General features: G+C 48.0%; 1 long non-coding RNA gene across 1 annotated transcript; it reads right to left on the bottom strand.

Annotated features, from left to right (window-relative positions):
• Nucleotides 1-811: 811 nt before the first annotated feature.
• On the bottom strand, nt 812-17,905 carry LOC107969430 (uncharacterized). The gene is made up of 2 exons (XR_001711211.4): nt 17,825-17,905; nt 812-1,272 (listed from the first exon to the last, which is right to left on the bottom strand). It is a non-coding gene; the product is annotated as an uncharacterized LOC107969430 (long non-coding RNA).
• Between the last annotated feature and the right edge of the window lie 1,062 nt (nt 17,906-18,967).

Below are 18,967 nucleotides of genomic sequence, written 5' to 3'. Positions count from 1 at the left end.
TGTTTCCTAATAAAAAATTTTATAAAAGAACAAAGTATAGGGAAGCAAAGGGAAATTGGAGAATATTGAGGAATGAAAGCAGAGGTAGCACATGGGATTTAAAACAACGCATTGTTTTACATAAATGGGATCATATTTTATTTACTATTCTATGACATATTTTATACTTAAATTTTATGTAATTTTTTTCAGTAAAAGGAAATGACATGGCATTTTCATGATTTTTAAGAAAAGAATAGTTATTAAAATTTTATTGTGTGTGGTTTTCTTTTTTTTTCTTTCTTTTTTTTTTTTTTTGACAGAGTCTTGCTCTGTCACCCAGGCTGGTATGCAGTGACGCAATGTCGGCTGACTACAACCACCGCCCCCCAGGTTCGAGTGATTCTCCTGCCTCAGTCTCCCAAGTAGCTGGAATTACAGGTGCACACCACCACGTCCAGCTAACTTTTTGTATTTTTACTACAGATGGGGTTTCGCCATGTTGGCCAGGCTGGAGGGCCCCTTGAACTCCTGACCTCAGCTGATCCACCCGCCTCAGCCTCCCAAAGTGCACCTGGCCTATGTGTGCTTTTCCAAACAGAAACATTAGTTCCAGTGAAAGAAAAAAAAAAGTGGGGTACACTGCACCACCAGGAAAGAAATTTAAAGTATACCACAATCAAAAAAAGAATTAACAACCTTATTTTATTCTTAATAAATAAGACAAGAGGATTCTTTTTAAATCCACCTACACTCCTACCACAGTGATAGTTGGTTTTATTTTCCTCATGTTTTTTCCAGGTTTTACTCAAAAGTATTTGATTTTACACGGTTAAAATCAAACACACAAGTTTTATTCTTTGCTCGCTTAATGGTACATCTTACAGATTTTTCATGTTATTCCACAGACTTTACGTGTATCATTATTACAGATGTATGACAGTCCCTTCAGTTTCTTCAAAAATTTATACATTTCTCACTTTCCAGCCAGATGTGCAAAGAAAATGTGGGTTCTTTATCCTTTATAAACACTTGGATATTCTCATGAGCCCACTCCACCGGGAGTAAGGAACTTGAAACTTTATGTTACCACAGTCCCTGCCCAATTTCACGAGCTCTTGGGTGACTTCTGAGGTGGGTAAATAACGTTTCCTGCTTCTTCCACTCTCTTGCTCTTCTCCAAGAGGATGTGGGCCTGGAGGGGTGCCCATGCCTTCGCAGCGCTGGAGGCCTGTGCTCCTTCCATGGGTCCCCACCTTGGATCCTGTCCTGGGTGCACATTGGCTGGTTCCCCTTAGTGAGAGTGAAATGGAATCCAGCTGAGAAATGTGACTTTCCCTTTAGTACGGGCATCCCTCCCAAAGAGCCTGGCTGTCTCCCACTGCTGGCGAACCCCACCTCAGCTCCTGCTGTGCGGTGGGGCCTCTTGGCATCCACTTGTTACATTGCAATCCCACCTGCCCCCAGTCCAGGCAGCTCACCTGGCCGCTCTCATCTGCAGGGCCCCTCCAACCCCACCTTGGCAGACTTCTAGGGCAAGCTCCCCAGCAAGTAGCTCAGATCTACCCTGCATCCCTAGGACGTCGGGGTGCCTTCCCACGCCACACAGCAGCTGATGCTGCTCTGGCACTCAAGCTTGTGCTTCATTTCCATTTGTAATCTAGGGAAGGCCCTTGCCCCTGTGCTCTCTTCGCAGGAATTCTGAAATGAGCAAGGCCAAATGCCCTCTTCCACAGGCCTTCTAGCCAACCCGTCTAATGCACCTCCCTGCTGTGCTTCTGCATCCCTGCCCCTGCCCCTTCTGCTCCCATGGTGGAAGGATGGGGAGCAAAACCGAGAAACATCTGGGAAAGAACGCAAAGGAAGACAAAAAGCAAGCAGGACCCTTACCACAGGAAATAAGCAGCTGAAATGAAGGGGGAAACCAGGAGCATTGATCGAGAGCATGGGGAATGGTCTAGTGCTCCAAACAAAAAGTGTTAGGTGCCCATTGGCTTCAGCAACATGCAGGTACTGGGGGACCTTGAAATGATGCCGTTTCGGTGGAGTGGAGATGAGGAAGTCAGCCAGCCTGCAGTGGCTTCGGGAACAAGTCGAGGCAAGAAAGGAAGACAGTGGATGTAGACACTGCTTTCAAGAAATTTGACTGTGAAGGGAAGGAAAGATATGAGATACGGAATGCAGGTGGCAAATGCAGCATCCAGTATTTTGGCTTTTTGGTTGGGGCAAAGGTAAATTCAACACTGATGAGAGCCAGCCAGTAGTGAGGGGAAGGCTAGCAATTCAGACAGGGTCTTTTCTGCAGGAGGGAGGTAGGGTTTTCTGCTAAGAGAGTAAGCAGCAGGGGCAGGAGGATCAAAGGACCCGGGTACCAAGAAGTTTGGAAAGAGCTTCCATGCTTAATGCAGGAAAAGCGGAATGAAGACATACAAGAATTACCAAGGAGTGCTGGATGCCCAGACGGCCTCAGCCAGCACGAATTGACTGGAGCAGTGACCTGGAAGGAGATGGGTGCACCTGTGTGCTTCCCAGCAAATCCCGACTTCGGGGTCCGGTCACAGAAGTGGCAAACCATGTGTGGATGACTTCAACCACCTACTACATTTGTCAGTTCTCACCACACCGAGCACAGGAGCTCCAGTAAACACGCTAGCTGGAATGTAAGCTCCAGGAAGGCAGGACGGTGCTGCCCACCATGACACAGCTGAAGGGTCCTTAGAAATCACCTAGTCAAACCACTCCATTAACAAGGAAACCCCCAGTTTGGAGAAGGAGGCCGGAGTCAAAGGCAGACCTCCTGAGCTCCACTCCCAGACCTTTCTCCAGCACGGGGAGACCTCCAACTCCCTCAGAAAACACAGCCCTCCCAGTTTGGCTTCCAGCTGGAGCGTGAATTCCCGAAGGACAGCTTCACTAGATGCCCAAATTTGGGAAAACTGTAAAGCAGAAATATCATTCCATTTTTAAAGCAACACAACCTCCCCACGTGATAGTCAGCTATTAGTAAATAGCTCACAGCTGCGAGGAGGGGCTCCAAAGGACACAACACCCTGTGCCATGGGGTTTCCACGAAGATACATTCCTAGGTGTGGGCACGGTACTCCTCCCCTCCCTGCGGCAACGCGACGGGAAGGCACCGGCGCGCTCTGGGGTTCGGAACGAGGCCAGCAGGGGGCGGTCTACACCACTGAGTGTTTTCCCAGCTCGGTTTGTTGTTTGGAACGAAATTCACGTGTGATCAATCACACTTTAAATATCTTCTGTAGCTATAAATATCAAACATATGTTTTCTAAATGGTTTACACTCCTTAGCTCCCCTTTTATAAGTTCAATAGTAGAGAGGTCGTGGTGAGGGACAGAGAAGGAACACCAGACCTGGGTCCGCTGAAGAAACAAGCCCAACAGGAAACTGCCAGGCGAGACCGCTCAGTTGCCTCCCAAACACAGATGGAAGACAGGATTTTCTGGAATCACAGCAAAAGAAAAAAAAAAAAAAGCCTCAGCTTTGAACATCTCGACAGCAAATTCACTGTCTAGTCTTTATTATTGAGCAAGTTCCCTAAAACTTCAAGGAGGTAAGCACATCAAAAAAGTACTAAGTATGAAACCCTGGGAATATAAACACATAAGAGACATCCTCCTGTCTTTGAGGAACTGATAACAAAGGGTAAAGAAGATACTATCTCAGGAGTGCTGTGAGCATGGTTAAGGGCGTGATTCATCCCTATTTAATCAATATAGCTAGGGAAGAAGATTCCAACTAAGCATGAAAGAATAGATGGGACTCCAACCAGATTGTGGAGCACTGGAAACCAAGATAGCACATGTAGCCATTTTTAAGTTTGAATAGCAATTATCTTTCTAGTACGTAATCAGGGTGCAAAGCTTATACCCCTCATAAAAGAGTTTACTGAAGTTCAACTACAACTTCCAGATCAACACTTCTCCCCAACCAACCCACCTTTTACTTTGTCCCTCCCCCAAGGGGCTCAGGTCCACTGCCGGGGGCAACTCAGCAGGACATAAGCCAAAATTAGGCCATCAGTATCGTGCTTTGGAACGGATTTCATTCTCGATTTTTGAATCCCTTGAATCTCTGTGGTATTGTTAGGAAGGATGGTGTCCTTTATATAGCTTTCCATAAAAAGTGTCTGATTTGTCTGGATGTCCAGCACATTTTAACAAACTCAAGCCTCTAGACCTGGGAGCTGGACCATTGCTTCTACAACAAAGGCAAGTCAGACACAAGGATGGAGCCAGTTCCTCTGGTCTCATGTGTGTGGGGGCCTTCCTGTGCCAATGAATCGACCTCTACCACTCACCCCACCCTAGCTGCATCCCAGTCAACAGACAGAGCTTGGTGTGGGGGCACCATCTGTAGGCCCAACTACTCGGGAGGCTGAGGTGGGAGGATCACTTGAGCGCAGGAGTTGGAGGCTAAAATGAGCTATGATCATGCCCCCCCTGCACTCTAGCCTGGGCAACAGGGAAAGACCCCATCTCTAAAAAGTAGATACAATACAAAACAGACACCAAAAAAGAAGCACCAGAATTTACTTTGTTCTAAAGGATATAGGCTTTGTCACTTCAACAGTCAGGTCATGGGAGTTCTCAGAAAGTGTTTTGACATTTGCTCCCTAGCAGAGGAAAGTCATTTGTGAAACTATTTTTAAACAGCAAAACTAAAAAGGTGGGGTGCCATCTCAGATGCTCATTAGACATTGAGTCCAGAGCTGCTTTGGGGGGTAAGACAGAGACACTGTGCTCTAAATACCAGAACAAGCATGAAGCACAGCGACCACAATCTGTGCAGCCAGTCCACTTCTTTAGGAAATTCGATTGTAAATACTTTGGAGCTGATGAGCTCTCCTGTGTCATCTTCATATCATGAAACCTAATAAAGGTCTCCAAATGCCTGCTTCCCCAGCACCTCCACACAGTAACAATTTCTTGCAGTTTCCATTTCCCTCAAACCTCCCACTGTTGCTGCCACCCTATGGAAGATGATCTTATCTCAAATACTTCAGAGAAAATCTGAGGACGCCAGTGAGGAATTCTGACGCATCCTGACACCATTTCACCAGAGCCTGTGTGCAGCTAATGCCACTCACTGCATCTTTTTTTTTTTCTTTAAACTGAAACGAGAGCCCTTTCTTCCTATCAAAAGGCAGCACTTCTCTAGATGCTTCTGAGTAGCCCTGGCCCACCCAGCCTCCTCAGGCACTCCACTCCCTTTTTCCCTCTTTCTCATAAAACCTCAGCCTTTTCTCACAAAATGCCTGCTCATCACAAAATGCCTGCCTCAGCATCCGTGCCTGCTCTCCTTTGCCCCTGGGAGCCCCCGCCAGGATTTGGGCCCCTCCAGCTCCTTGCTCTCTCTTCCCATCGGAGGTTTGTTTTGATTCATCTGGCCATCCGTCCCTCCACTCTTCCTCCGCTCCACTCCTCAGCACCCCCCAGTCGGACATCCAGCCACTAAAACACTCTCCTTTAGGCCAGCAGAGGCTTGCGTGATGATAAGCCTGCCATCTTGCTCAGTTTCTTCATGGCTCTTGGAAGCCTTGCACACAGCTAACCATCTGTTCCTTCTTGAAACACCCACTCCCCGGCTTCCTGAGGAACCACTCTCTGTTTACCCTCTGACCCTCTGGCCACATTTTCTGAGTTTCCTTTCAGAGCTCCTGCTCCTTCTCCCAGCCTAGTTTAAACATTGGAATTTATCAAAATCCTGCTTTCAACTCACTTCAGTTCTCACTCTGTGATCTCTCTTCAAGGGTCTCACCCACTCCCATGGCTTCAAATATGTTCACAATGCCAAATTTCCGTCTCTCGACCCAATCTCTGCTCTGAATTCCAGCCCTCCAGATCAACTCCCAACTGCACATCCCCGTGTGAAGGTCTCACATTGCCTCAACCTCAGAAGGTCCCAAAACCAGTGCAGAGTCAGCCTCCCCCCAACACAAGCTCATCCCACTTCACAAAATGGTTCTTCCATGGGAAAGTCATTTGTGCTGAGGCCAAACTCATCCTTGATCCCTTTGTCCCTCCCCACTTGCATCCAACATGGCATTGAGTCCTACCCATTCTGTGTCCTAAATATATTTCAACCTCATCCACTTTTCTCCGTCTCTACTCCCTGTAACCTAACCAAAGCAACTATCATTTCCATGGCCTGACACTCCCAAGAGCATCCTACAGGCTTTCTTTCCCCCATCCGTGCTCCAAACAGCAGCTAGTTGGGAGAACATTACTTCCACAAACTTTTAAGTCACTGAAACTGTGATCTTCAGCGTGGTGTCAGGCCCCATGCAGTCTCACCTCCAGCCAGTCCTCCTCTGGGACACATGCCCCAGACACAGGGCTGTATTTTTTATTCTTGGGTGCCAAGCTTTCTCTGACCTGAGAGGTTTCTTTCATGGGTTTGCTGTATCTCTAACCCTTTGCTTTCCTGCCCTCCTAATTCCCTTCTCCATCTCTCCTTCCCTTCTCCTCTCTCCAATCCAACCAGACCAATTCTTTTCGTACCTTAGAGTCTTAACTTGAATGTTTCTCTCTTAGGGACATTTTTCTGATGGCCAACATCTTTAGAAAAGTTTGTATCCTCTTATGTATTCATAACATTTCTCCAACTGTGTGATTGCAACTACCCAATTGTAATTAAGTAATTACTTGTTTAAAGTGACATCTGCCTTTCTAAATGACCAGCTCCGTGATTTGTACATGGCTGGGCCTGTACATGGCTGGGCTCACCATTGCTTCCCTCCACCCTAGAGCAGGTCCTAACACTCTCAAGCCAGTAAACATTTGCCGAATGAGTTAATGAACCCTCAGCTCCAGCTATTGTGTGAGCAAGAGTTGCATCACACCTTCTCATGCACCTCTTCAGAGCCTCAAGGCCTCATGAATCCTTAGTCCAGCTCTTCATGGGCTCAGGAGGATGATTGCAAGTCCCAGTCTGCCCAGGAAGCACTCCCAGTCACCCTTGTTGCCCTGGCATAATTATTGCGACTGCCCCCCACCCCGGTTCACTCTCAAAGTGCCCTGGTTTGAACTATAAAAAATAGGCTCAACGCATGCTCTGATGGGCTTGATGCAGGCACAGTGTGAAAGAGGCCACATGCCTCTTGCCCCCAATGCTGGAGAGGTCACTGGTTGACACCACAGGTGATCTCACCCCTGGGGTGCATGAGTCCAAGGGTAGGGGAGTTAGCACCCCAACTGGAGAGGAGAGCCAGTCCAGGAATCCCCCTTTTTCCATGGCAGAGGAGGCATCCCCGGAACTAGGTTGGTGTGGCTTCTCAGAGCCACAGTCCCAAGCTCCCTGATATGAGCTCTCTCCCTATCTCTCTTCTTTATACCCACCCCCTCCTTCCTTCTGCATCAGGCTTTGATTTCTGGAGAACCCAGATTAAAATGAGGATTTACTTCCATGCGGCCCTAAAGGAAAGAATTAGAACTGAAGAGTAGGAGAGCAGGAACACGAAAAGATACATTTTGGTTCAATATGCAGCCAACCTGACAGAAGCACACATATGGAATTATCTTCCTGGGGGAAGAGTTCTCTGTTGTCATAGGTGTTCAGATAGAGGCTAGACAGTCACAGACAGGACTATTGCAAGGAAGAGCTCAGCATCCAATTGGGCTGGGTTAGCTTTTCATTGCCTTCCTATTGAGGATTCTAAGATGCAATATTTAATGAAAAGTTATTTCATATGTCTACCTTGCTTAGAGAAAGTAATTGAAATGTGGAGAGAGATTTAATTGGCAAACTTTATCCAAAGTATTGTTTCCCATGAATAGTCTGGCTCACCATGTGCTCAGAGAAGGGCAAAATGGCCAGAAGATCCTGACTTAACATTGAAAAAAGGTACAGTTATCCCCAAACATTTCCAGCTGACATAAATATGCACACCCCATCTAAAAAGTACAGCAAACCTGAAGGCCCCATTGGCTGATACTAGTAACCCATTTCTCTGGAATCAGATGATTTATTTTCCTTTGAATGTATCATTTCTGGAGTAATAGGTTAATATTATTTTTAAGTTAATTTTTTTAAAGGTCTGTCTGAATGTTCAAAGATAAAGTTCGCATCACCCTCCCATACTGGCAAGATAGAGTTTGGTATTGTTTTCAAATACGAAGTCACTTTCCTTCTCAAGGAACTGGCCTGGGAGTGTCTTGGAGAAGTTAAATGCAGTGTGGGCTCAGCCACAAAACCGAATAATGCCACTGCAACAACTTGATTCTCAGGAGGGAAAGAAGACTGGCTCGGAGTACATCGGTGGCTACGGAAACCGGCCCTGTGGACACTGGAGAGAAGATGTTTCCATCTAAGTCTTTTAAAAAAACCCCCAAGACTCCAGCAAATTCAGGCCTGTAAATGTTAGAAGCGGTTTGGTACAGTGATTAGGTTAAGGCATCAAGGACACAGCTCCAGGACACTGTGTGGGTGGCGGCACCACGGGTCCAGAAACCAGGAGGGAGGGAAGGGGGGTGTATTCCTCCTGCCCAGCAGGCAAAGCAGTCCACCAGGTGGGCAGTGTCTCCAGCACACAAGCTGGGTTTTCAGGGCAGTGTTCCAGCACCAGCAAGGGTCTGGGGTGCTAGACAGGGAAAATGAGGCAGAGACCCACCCACACAAACTGGAACAACTTGGCAGAGGAAAAGAAGACACAGGCAGATGCACACCTCAGTGCCTTCAGCGGGCACACAGGCACTCCAGCGCACCGGGGAGAATGATGACAAGAACCAGGTCAGGCCTCACCAGATAAGATTAGCCCAAGAATGAAGGGAAGAAAAATACCCAGGCGGGAACCCACAGAAATGTCAATGGAAGCAGCTAAGCAGGACACCCCTTGACACTTCTTGAGGCATGACTGGCATGTGCCTGGACCTTGTTTTTATTTGAGTGCCCATTTGCCATTCCCAGGGCCTATGTCCTAAGTCCACCTAGAAGCCCTGGCTCCCAAGCCTCTCTGAAGTGCATCATTTTTCCCACTGCATGCACTTTTTGGCATCTGCTGGAGCTCATGAAAGCATCCCTGTAAACTTTACAAAATTAATCAAGGAATAAAGGAAGGGGAGAAATGAAAATAAACCCAGCTGGCGGCACACTCAGCATTCATCATTAGGTCAGCAGCTCTCTGATCCACTTTCTCATAGCTGTTTGGTGCCAGTTGCCTCAGAATCCCATGGACCCTGTTGCAAGATTATAGTTCCCCTTGACTGCCCTATCGATAACAACTTGAACATTACAAAACGTCAAATTTCCCTTTGAGATATTCTTTCAGGTCCTGCATATCAGTGAAACTGCTGACTCAGCTGGTCTGAAGGAACCTAGGAGAAGCTGACTCACCAAGAATGGCAGTTTCCACATCTTAATGAGTTCCTCCCCTTTTCCCCAACCAATCAATGACTCTAATTTTCCAGTCCCTCATCCTCCACGGTCCCCTTAAGGGTCCCAGCCCAGAACTTCTCTGGGAGATGGATTTGAGGGTCTCCTCCCATCTCTTTGCTCAACACCCTGTGATCATGAAACTCCCAACTCTGCTGCAAACCCTGCTGTCTCCATGTCATTGATCTGTGACTGCACAGCGAGCATGTGAACCTGTTGGTCCTGTAACACTCTCATTGGAACCATTTCATGGAACAACTTTTCCTTCAGGTTGAGCTTGTAACAGGGACCAGAGTCACTGCAGAATTCAACAGTTGTCCTCCTCATTGCCCTCTTCTCTTTGATCAACCAGGTTTCATTTTCAGCCCAGCTCTCCAAAATGAGTAATGTGCCGCATTTTGAGCATTCATGTGAGAACAAGCAGTGAACAAGAATTCTGTGAACATCGGTTCTCCAGCTCCAGAGCCCTCGGGTCTCTCCTACATCCATCTCTTAAGTTCTCACTGAAGGCACTACTTCCCTCACCTTTATACATTTCCTCCCTCGTGGAAACAATGATGCTTCTTATAGCACCATACTGGGATTACGCTACCAGTATCCACGTACATCTATTCAAAAAACCAGATGGAAGCAGCCTGATAACGGTGATGGTCTGGCCTAAAATGATCTAGGTCTAGAATTTATAAGTGGAAGAGAGCCCTGAATGTCCTTAGTTTAATTCCTGTATTCATAAATGTGAGGATTAAGAATTAAAGGGACTAAGTGACTTGCTCCTTTGGATTTGCCCAAGGACCCACAGCTAGCTGCCAGCTAGTGGCAGCAATGGAACTAGAATCCAAATGAAAGTTTTCCCCATCTCACATACTCCCAATTTTTACAGAACAGATAAGGGGAAACTCATGGCACCACTTGGAAACTGGTTACTCCAGATATCTTCCTCTTCAGCTCATGTCCACCAAATGACAGCCAATCACATTTGACAATGTACAAATCAATGTTCACCCAGCACTTTCTATGCACTTTTCCCCAAAGTCCCTACTTTGGGGAAAACAGGAGAGTAAGATGAAGCCATTCCATTCCATGGCTCAAGAGCTCATGATCTAGTTGGAGAAGTGAGACATTCATCCAATAATTCTGGCAAGTGACCACACGCCAGGCACTGCTGGAGACACTGACAAGGCATGAGCTAAGCAGACTTGGTGCGGGACACGGACAACATGAAAGCAAGGCAAATAAACAGACAAGAAGAGTTCAGATGGAGCCCATCAGGGGCAGTGTAAGGGAGAATGTCTGACCACTTACAAAGATGGGGAGGCTGGAGGCCAGCTCTTCTCAGAGGTGTGATATTTGAGCCGGTATGCTTGGAGAAGAAATAGACAGTCTGCAAAAACCTGGGAGAAGAGATTTCCTGGGACAAGGGACAAGGAGGCACAGGCCAGAGGAGCAGGTAACCAAGGAGGAGGAGGGTGCGAGTTGACCTCAGAGAGTCAGGCACAAAACCAGGACAGGCAGGGTTCATTTAGCCCAGGTGAGGAGTTTGGATTTTTTTCTAAGGGGCCAGAGGGCTTTATGCACAGGAGAGACATCATCTGACCATCAACCCAAAGCTAAAACAGAAGTCCCCATGTAGACTGTGACAAACGAGTGTGCTGCCACCACAGAGGGACAGCTGAGAGGTAGCTGGGAGGCTGGCTGAGGGTGGCGGACATGAGAAGGGGGACAAGGACACCACAGAAGCATCACAAGGAAGGCATCTGTTTGGCTATTTCGGTGTCTGACCACACATTTGCTTATTTCCGGTCTTGGAGGGAATGGCAGCTTTTTTGTGATCCCAGTTACCTTTGTGTTTCCCTCTCCAGTGCTGAAATATACAGGCCGAATAATTTCCTTAACGTTCCTGTTGGTTGTGGGAGCATATGGAAGATGTTACTAATATGGGAAGAAGAGGAAAAGCTTTCCAAGAAGGAGGAAAACCTTTCCAAGAAGTAGGAAAAGCATGCAGAGACGCCTGGACAAGAGGCTTCATGCAAAGCTGGGGGGATGAACCCCAAGAGGCAAAATGCATGACCTGAAGTTTCCCACCAGGCACGGAGCAGAGTGGGTGGCTGGGGAGGCCACCAGGGGTGGACTCCTGGCCCTCAGCAGTCCAGCTCAGGGTGCCGCTTTATCCTGAGAGTATAGTGGGTTTCCACAGAAATCAATGCCTAGGAGTGAGGGACTGGGTGTGCCTGTTAAGCGTCATTCAGGCTGTGGTATGGGGACGAGGCTGAATATGAGACAGAATGGAATGGGTGAGGCTGTCTGGGGGATGGAACAGTGATTCAGGTGAGAATCAAGGAGCCCTCAGCTAGGATGGACCAGAGGTCATTCACCAAACCTCAGAGTGGCATCCAGAATGTCACACTGCTCTCTTCACGTGGGCCAGATAAGAAACTATTAAAAGTAAAATAGCCAGATGCTCAGGGCCTTACTTTGTGGATGATGATTTAACACGTAACACGGAGCACTTCCAACATAACCAGATGCTAGACACTTTCCACCTATTGTCTTTATTCGAGGCTCACAGCAGTCCTGACAGTAGATAGAGACTATGTCAGGAAGGAGACCCAGGAAGCACAGCCGTGGCTGTCAGAGCCTGGCTGAGGTGGCTGGGTGGTCCCCACTGTGCTCAGAGCGTGGGCACATTGGGACCCCTTCAACAAAGAAGAAGGCAAGCGGCATCTCAGTGGACTCCTAGCCCTGTTAACAGGGGAGTTGGGGGAAGCAGCCTTTAAAAGAATGCTGGGGTTGCCACCGGGTTTCAGACATCAGACATCCACGGCCAGGTCCTGGCACCCTCAGCCTGAGCCTTCCCTGGCTCCCCTTAACTCCCTTCCTGTCCAAATTCCTCACTGACAACCTCCTCAACTTTCTTATTTTCCAACCCTGAAGAGCAAGAGCAAGAGAGAGAGGTATTAACAAAAAGTGCCTTTTTCTGCCTGCAGAGCCCTCCCTAGGCTCTGAAACCCCGATCGCAAGGAAGGCTCTTGAACCTCACCACCCTGCCCCTCACTTTCTGCCAGGCTGTGGGAAACCGATGCCTCCTCAACATTTTTGCACACTCTTGAGGACACTTCATGGCTGCTCTCCGTGCATCCTATTTTTTTAACACACCCTCATGCCCCTTGAGTCATGAGGTTGAACATTCTCTTCAAGTTTTCCCAAAAGAACCAACTTTCACAAAAGCACTGGTGAGCAACGTGGACTTTACAAATCGGTGTGTCTACTCCGATCCTAGCGGGAAACCTCAATGTCCACATTGGACACGCCCTTTCTTCTATGTCCCTTCTCATCTGCTTGACTCTTGGGTGAGGGGGCAGCATGGCCTCTGTCTCCTCTCATCCCCTGCCACCCTCTGCACAGCGTCCATCCTGGCAGGCTCCATCCCAAACGCAAAGTGATTCAGCTTTCCCATTCCTCACCTGGCATCACCTCCCCAAACCTGGCAGTCCTTCAAGAAAGGAACACTCCATCTCAGCCCTATGCAGAAGACAGGGGTAGCCATACCTTATAAACAAGGATCTTTACATTTTATTACTCATTTTTCTTCTGGTTCAACACATCAGTCTGGGGTTGGGCTTCATTTTTGCTCAAAGATAAGTGTCTTCTACGAGGGTCCATGTTGCAGGAGATGTGTGAAGACCACCAGCCATGGCTTCCAAAGCGGGTTAATCCTGACTGGCTCTCACTCTGAGGAATTATGCCCTTCCCAGCTCCAAACCCAAGGGGTCTTACTTCAGAGGACAGGTCATCAGGGTTTGACCAAAACTTCTAATAGTTTTCCCCCTGACAAGAATGCAAGCTGAGGATATTTTGAGGAATGAGATGGAAAGTAAAGAGAATGGGCTCGAAGGACATTCCCAGAAAGCATCTGGGGAATAAAGAGATGTGATGGGGATTTGAGAAAGAGCAAGAAACGCTGGGCGACAGGATCGCCTTCATGGGTCTTGGTGTGGCCATATCACTCCTCACTTCAGAGCTCAGTGTGTGTGTGTTTGTCAGAAGCAAAGGTGCACCTGCCCCAAGGGTGGGTGACAGACAGAGCCCCCAGGCCACTGAGGAAGCCAGCTGGGCTTCTCCAGGGGCACTGTCCCTGAGTGAGGGACTCTGCTGGCACCTGACTGTGATGTTTGCCTATAGGTTGTGGTCAGTTGCAATTAACTGGCTTAGGCAGTAAATCATAACCTAAGAGCACCCACTAAATGTCCCTCCAGGGCCAGCCTACTTGTCACCCATGAAATGAATTCAAGCTTCTTCCTGAACAGAGAGGTTACATTCTAAATAGGTAAGAAGTCAGTCTCCAAATCATACTGTGGATCCCTTTCCTTCTATAAGGGTTTTATAAGCTTTAGCTCCCCCTGCCATTAAAAAACAAAACAAAACAGAAAAGTTCTCCCAGGATTTAGAAAAAAGAAAAATTATTGTCTCTTGTCTTCTGAGTCTTCATGTCCATCTCAGGGTTTTCTTATTTTTAGTCCTTTCTCAGAGCCCACACTTCAGCCAACCAAATTTTCTCTCTGACAAACATGAATAAAGCTAAACTGTCCAAAAACAACCAAAGAAGATCCTTGTTTTCCAGGCAGAAAGACCAGGGAGGTCCTGCGTGGAGCCCCATCTCAGCCCTGAATCCCTCCTGCGCCTGGACAGCTCCAGAATGGAGAGCACTCACTGACCCTCCCCCAGCCCTCTCCGTCTTTCCTTAACCTCAGCCCACCTGAAAAAGCTGACATGTTTCAAGGACTTTAATCATCTGATTAAACACCGAAAAGTGACAAAGAAAAGTCAGTTTTATAAAGTCTAGGTTTTGAGCCCCTTGTAGCTCATCCAGCATGTGGCTTCCCAGCTACCAAGGGTGTTGTCTGGGCTCTCCACCGAGAAAGTTCAACTTTTAAAATCTGCAATAACCTCGTTGTATCCACCCTTCTTTTGGGGAGGATCTTAGCAGCAAGGGTCACAAATTCAAATAACGACAGGGACCAGGCAGGACACATAAAATGGCCCAAGCTGTCACTGTCAGCCTCTCTAAGGGAAAGAGGACACGGCCTCAGGGCACTCTGGGGCCCATTCCTCAGCCCCAGCCTCTTCTCACCACAGGGACACACACGCCCAAGGCCTTCTAGTCTTTTCCAGAGAAGCCAGAAACAATTTTTTTGTATGAAAGTTTCCCATTTTTAAATGCCTCTAACCAATTCAAACTGTCTTAAAATGCTGTGGGAAACAAATCCCACATCTGTGCTGCCTGGGGTCTGCCTGCGAGGGGCTGGCGTATTTTGTGGCTTAGCACAAGGGCCCCTCATGCGTCCCCACCCCAAGGGGAGGCACAGCTTTCCTGGAGTGAAAATCGTGCCAGCACCTTTCCACCAAAGCGATCACAGCACCACCGTGCCTTCCCTCTGCCTCTCTTTTCAGAAATGCTGAAGGCTTTTTCTGAAATTGGCTATTGATCTGATTGTCATTCAGACTCACGTTTGCATTAATGCTCTCTTTAGTAAGTTAAGAATTTTCCTTTTGCTTTTTTCCAGAAGGATGGAAAGAAAGGTGGACAGAAGGGCAGATACGCTTTATTTCTGAATTACAGCTCAAGATTCAGGTGCTTCATAGCCAGAAAACTCCCTGAAGTAGCTTAGATGGAAGTACAAAAGATACGATTTTTAAATCTGTCCTTTTCAGTTCAGTACAAGGAATATTAATTCTGCCTTTAACAGCACAGACCTAACTCTGTGTCCCAGGACTATCCAGCTCTCCCACCCCTAGGTCGGACCCCAGTCAGGTGGAGCATTTTGCTTTGGGAAATTTTATCTCAGGGATTCTTTTGTTTCTGGAGGACAGCTTTTTAAAATAGCCACATAAAATGAGGAAAACGACTGAAGTCACTGGCATTATGTCTGTCTTTTAGAAATAGTGTCATCATCACCTCAGTGCCACCCAGCACGTGAGGGGCTCACAGGCCAGAGATGCGTCACTTCTTGACCTGTACAGGTTTTATGTCCTGTTGGGGGCCTACAACCAAGCCTGACTTTATGCACCAGATCCCTCAGGTGGGACCCCCAGAAGTGCTCCTGATCTTTACTGGAGGCTTCGTGTCCCATCTGGGCCAGCCTGGGCCTTGCTTGGAAGTGTGATGTTGTAACATACCCTGGCAGAAAAAAATAGGCAGTTATATCATGACTGACATAAAGATGAGCTTTATTAAGTGCGCAAAAGAAAACACTTAGATTTGTTCACTCAGGCAAACGTCTGAGGACATACCATTTACACACTACTTTAAATTATAAAAGACTGGACCTGTCTTAGTGTTAACTATTTGCCTTTTACAAAAGTATTGTCCCAGATATTATCTCATTTGATCCCTGCAAAACCCTCCAAGAGAGAAGACACTGCTGGGCTCCCCCTGCTCCTGTTTTGCCAGTCAAGATAGTGAGGTGGCCTGTCTAAGCCACTGTCATCAAAGCTGTGCAAACAGAGAGCTAAATACCAGCTCAGGGCCTGTGGCTCAGGAACCGTGGCTCTTTCACCTTCCCTTGATGGTCTTTGGGTGCAAGGGCCAGCACCAAACCTAAACATTTATAAGAAAATGCAACAATTCCTGTTGCAAAGAATATTTTGTTGAATGGGTTACTGCATCTCAGCAAACACACTTTGGGGAGTGACAGAACAAAATCAGAAACCAATGTGGAGCACAACATCAGGGTCCATGAGATATTAGACATCCATGCCTGAACCAGGGAGCACCTGTGCCTTCAGTAGACATCAGTTGTCGACAAAAGACATGTGATTCAGTAAAAATAAAGTTCAGTGGCGAAATGAATCCTGAAAATAATTTAGAGAAAGAGAAACCAGAGTGCTGTGTTTGGTAGCAACAAGTTTGTCAGCGGGGTCTGTGAGAGAGAGAGAGAGAGAGAGAGAGAGCTGTCAGTATGGAAAAGATTAGGCTAAAGAGCCAGAAATGCCAGGAGCCCCCAAAATCTGACTGGCCACTGTAGTTTCAGCATATAAAAGTCAAAGTCGCCAAAACTTTTAAGCCAGAGTCTGCTAACCAAATGTGACTGAGGCAGGAGTCTCAATCGATAGAGGTTTATTTAACCAGAGTTTGGGGATATGCCCAGGAAAAACATGAGTTAGAGGAGTATCTGTAATCTGAGCTTTCCAAAGAAGGTTGTGGAGACTCAGTATTTAAAGGGGAAAAAAAACAGCAGGAAGGAAGGGAGGGAGGGAGTGGAGGCACTAAGACAAATGGCTACACTTCCTTGTGAGCAGTTCGTGACAGAGGCCATGTGAGAACCTGGCTGATGGATGAGGCTATGACACAGGGTCGTGAAGTTGCAGCTGTCTGTCTGGGAACAAAAGAAAGGTGGTATTGTGTGACTCACTTCACAAGCTTAACTTTCCCTTTGGCATACTGAGTTTGGGGGTCCCAAGATTTTATTTTCTTCTACAAGACTAATTTGCACCTTCTGCAACACATGTACGCTAAGTGCTGGATGAAAAACACAGAGCCTCTAACAGATTGTGAACAGACAAAGGCTCATACTTTATGATAAGGACTATAAATAAATTAAGAGGATACAGAGCCAGAGCGTGGCAGGGAGGCATTGTGAGATAGGAAAATGAGAGGTCTTTTTGCTGAGCCCTAGATGACATCTGCAGGAGGCAGGAGCTGACTGTGGGTTCTGAGGCAAGTGACCAGCCAGCAGGGCTGTGGAGCCTAAGGCAGGTGACCAGCCATGGCTGTGGGGTCAGGGGCGGGTGGCTGGCCACAGGCAGCACAGCAGGGCTGGCGGCAGACATGGCTTTCGTCTGTTTTCTAATTCTAACTGCTTTGTGGAGAGTAGATTGGAGTCAGGCAAGCAACCAAGAAAAACGGCCAGTGTGGCCCACTTGAGAGATGCCTTGGTCCAGCAGGGCTGTGAGAATGGGAGCGTGGGTGGTGGACCTGAGCCCCGGGGCCCCTTGGCCCTTTCCTCATTTCAGATGGGCTACTCAAGAGACAGAAGCCAAACACATTTGACAGACGCTGCCGCCCAGGCCCGGGATCTCCCTAGAGACACCGTCTTCTCCTTTTCTCCGCCAGCCAGCCAGGCTGGTCAGCAAGACCAGACTTGCTTCTGCTGGCTGAGGCTTGGCCACACCCTAAATGTGCAGAGTGCCAGCCTGATGTGGGAGAGGAGGGTGAACAGGGTGGACTGGGCCTCCAATGCCATGCCCTGCACTCTATCTCTGCCTGCTCCCTGCCTTTCAGGGCAACTGGAACCCACCCTGCAGGCTGGCCCCTCCGGCCCTCCTCATTTACACCAAACACGTGGCTGGGGAACTGTGAAGCATGAAGAGGAAGGAGTTCGACAGTTTGCCGCTCTCTGTACCTTCCCTCTCCCCCAGCCCCAGCCTGTGGCGTGCAGCCCTGCTGGCACTAACCTTCCCTGGTTACTGTCCTCCCCTCCAACTGCTGCAGAACCAGCCTCTAACTGCCTGCACTTCCAACTGCTGCCAGCAACTGCCACTGACTCAGAACCTTCTCAGGGTTCTTGCTGCGATCCAAGCTGAGCTCAGCCCCTCCACCCGTCTTTTTCTTCTTACTCTCCTTGAGCTCTCTGGTCTCTGCCCAGACCTCGCTGGTTCTCTCAAGGTTTCTAACTGGGGCTGAGGGCTGGCAGTTATCTTCACGTGTGGATCTTGAGCTTTCTCAACACCCAAGCCTTTTGAAGACCCACCGAAATACGCTGTCAAAAACAGCTCAGGACCACACGACAATCTCTTAAAAAGAATATTTTGCTATGGAAGCAGAAAATCAAATTCTCACATCAAATATCACACATTCTCACGTAAAGGTGCTCTGAAGCCAGCTCTGCCCTGGATGGCTGCCCTCTCCCTGCCGAGCTCACTGGGCTTCCTGCTGGCCTGGGTCCTCTTGTCACTTGATATATCATTTCATCCTCCCCCCAGATACCACACTCTCTCCTCTTCATAGCCAAATTTCTTGAAAAGTTTGCTAATTGTTAGGCGCTATGAATATATTTTATCACTTTGGGACGTAGCTCTGAGCAGCTCATTCTAAGGCTCTGTTGGCGCTCTTTGTATTGTCAAGCTCTGTAATACACAATGGTGCTACAAAGACAAATTTAGACACCACACCTTTAAGGAATTCAGAGGGACCTAGGCAAAGTGCTCTGTGAAAACACAGAAGGAAGCAACCAGCAGCCTAGAAAGGCCTGGAGGGGGCCCTCTAAAGAAAAGGGGCTTGAGTTAAATTGGGAAGGATGAAGAGGAAGTCCCCAAGAAAGAAAATGGGAAAGACAACAATGATGGCTCTCACTGTGAAGACAGTGGAGTGTCTATCAGACAGCAAGGCCGAGATCACGGCTGGCTTCAGAAGGGCCTGCAGCTGCCACCTGGAAACCCCCAGCACTGTCCGGGTCTTGCCTCTGCTCCTCTTTGAGCATGCATTTCCTTCTTTTCTCTCCATGACCGGGGCGTCCCCTGATGCCCCTGGGCTGCCCCACAGCTCCTGAGTCTGCACATCACGTGCCAAAACAGAGGAGGAATGGCTTTCTTGATACT

This window comes from Pan troglodytes, chromosome 17, assembly GCF_028858775.2.
Source record: "Pan troglodytes isolate AG18354 chromosome 17, NHGRI_mPanTro3-v2.0_pri, whole genome shotgun sequence".
In the NCBI taxonomy this organism is placed as follows: domain Eukaryota; kingdom Metazoa; phylum Chordata; class Mammalia; order Primates; family Hominidae; genus Pan; species Pan troglodytes.
The sequence above is the reverse complement of the archived record's forward strand: the minus strand, read 5'-3'. Positions and strand labels throughout refer to the sequence as shown.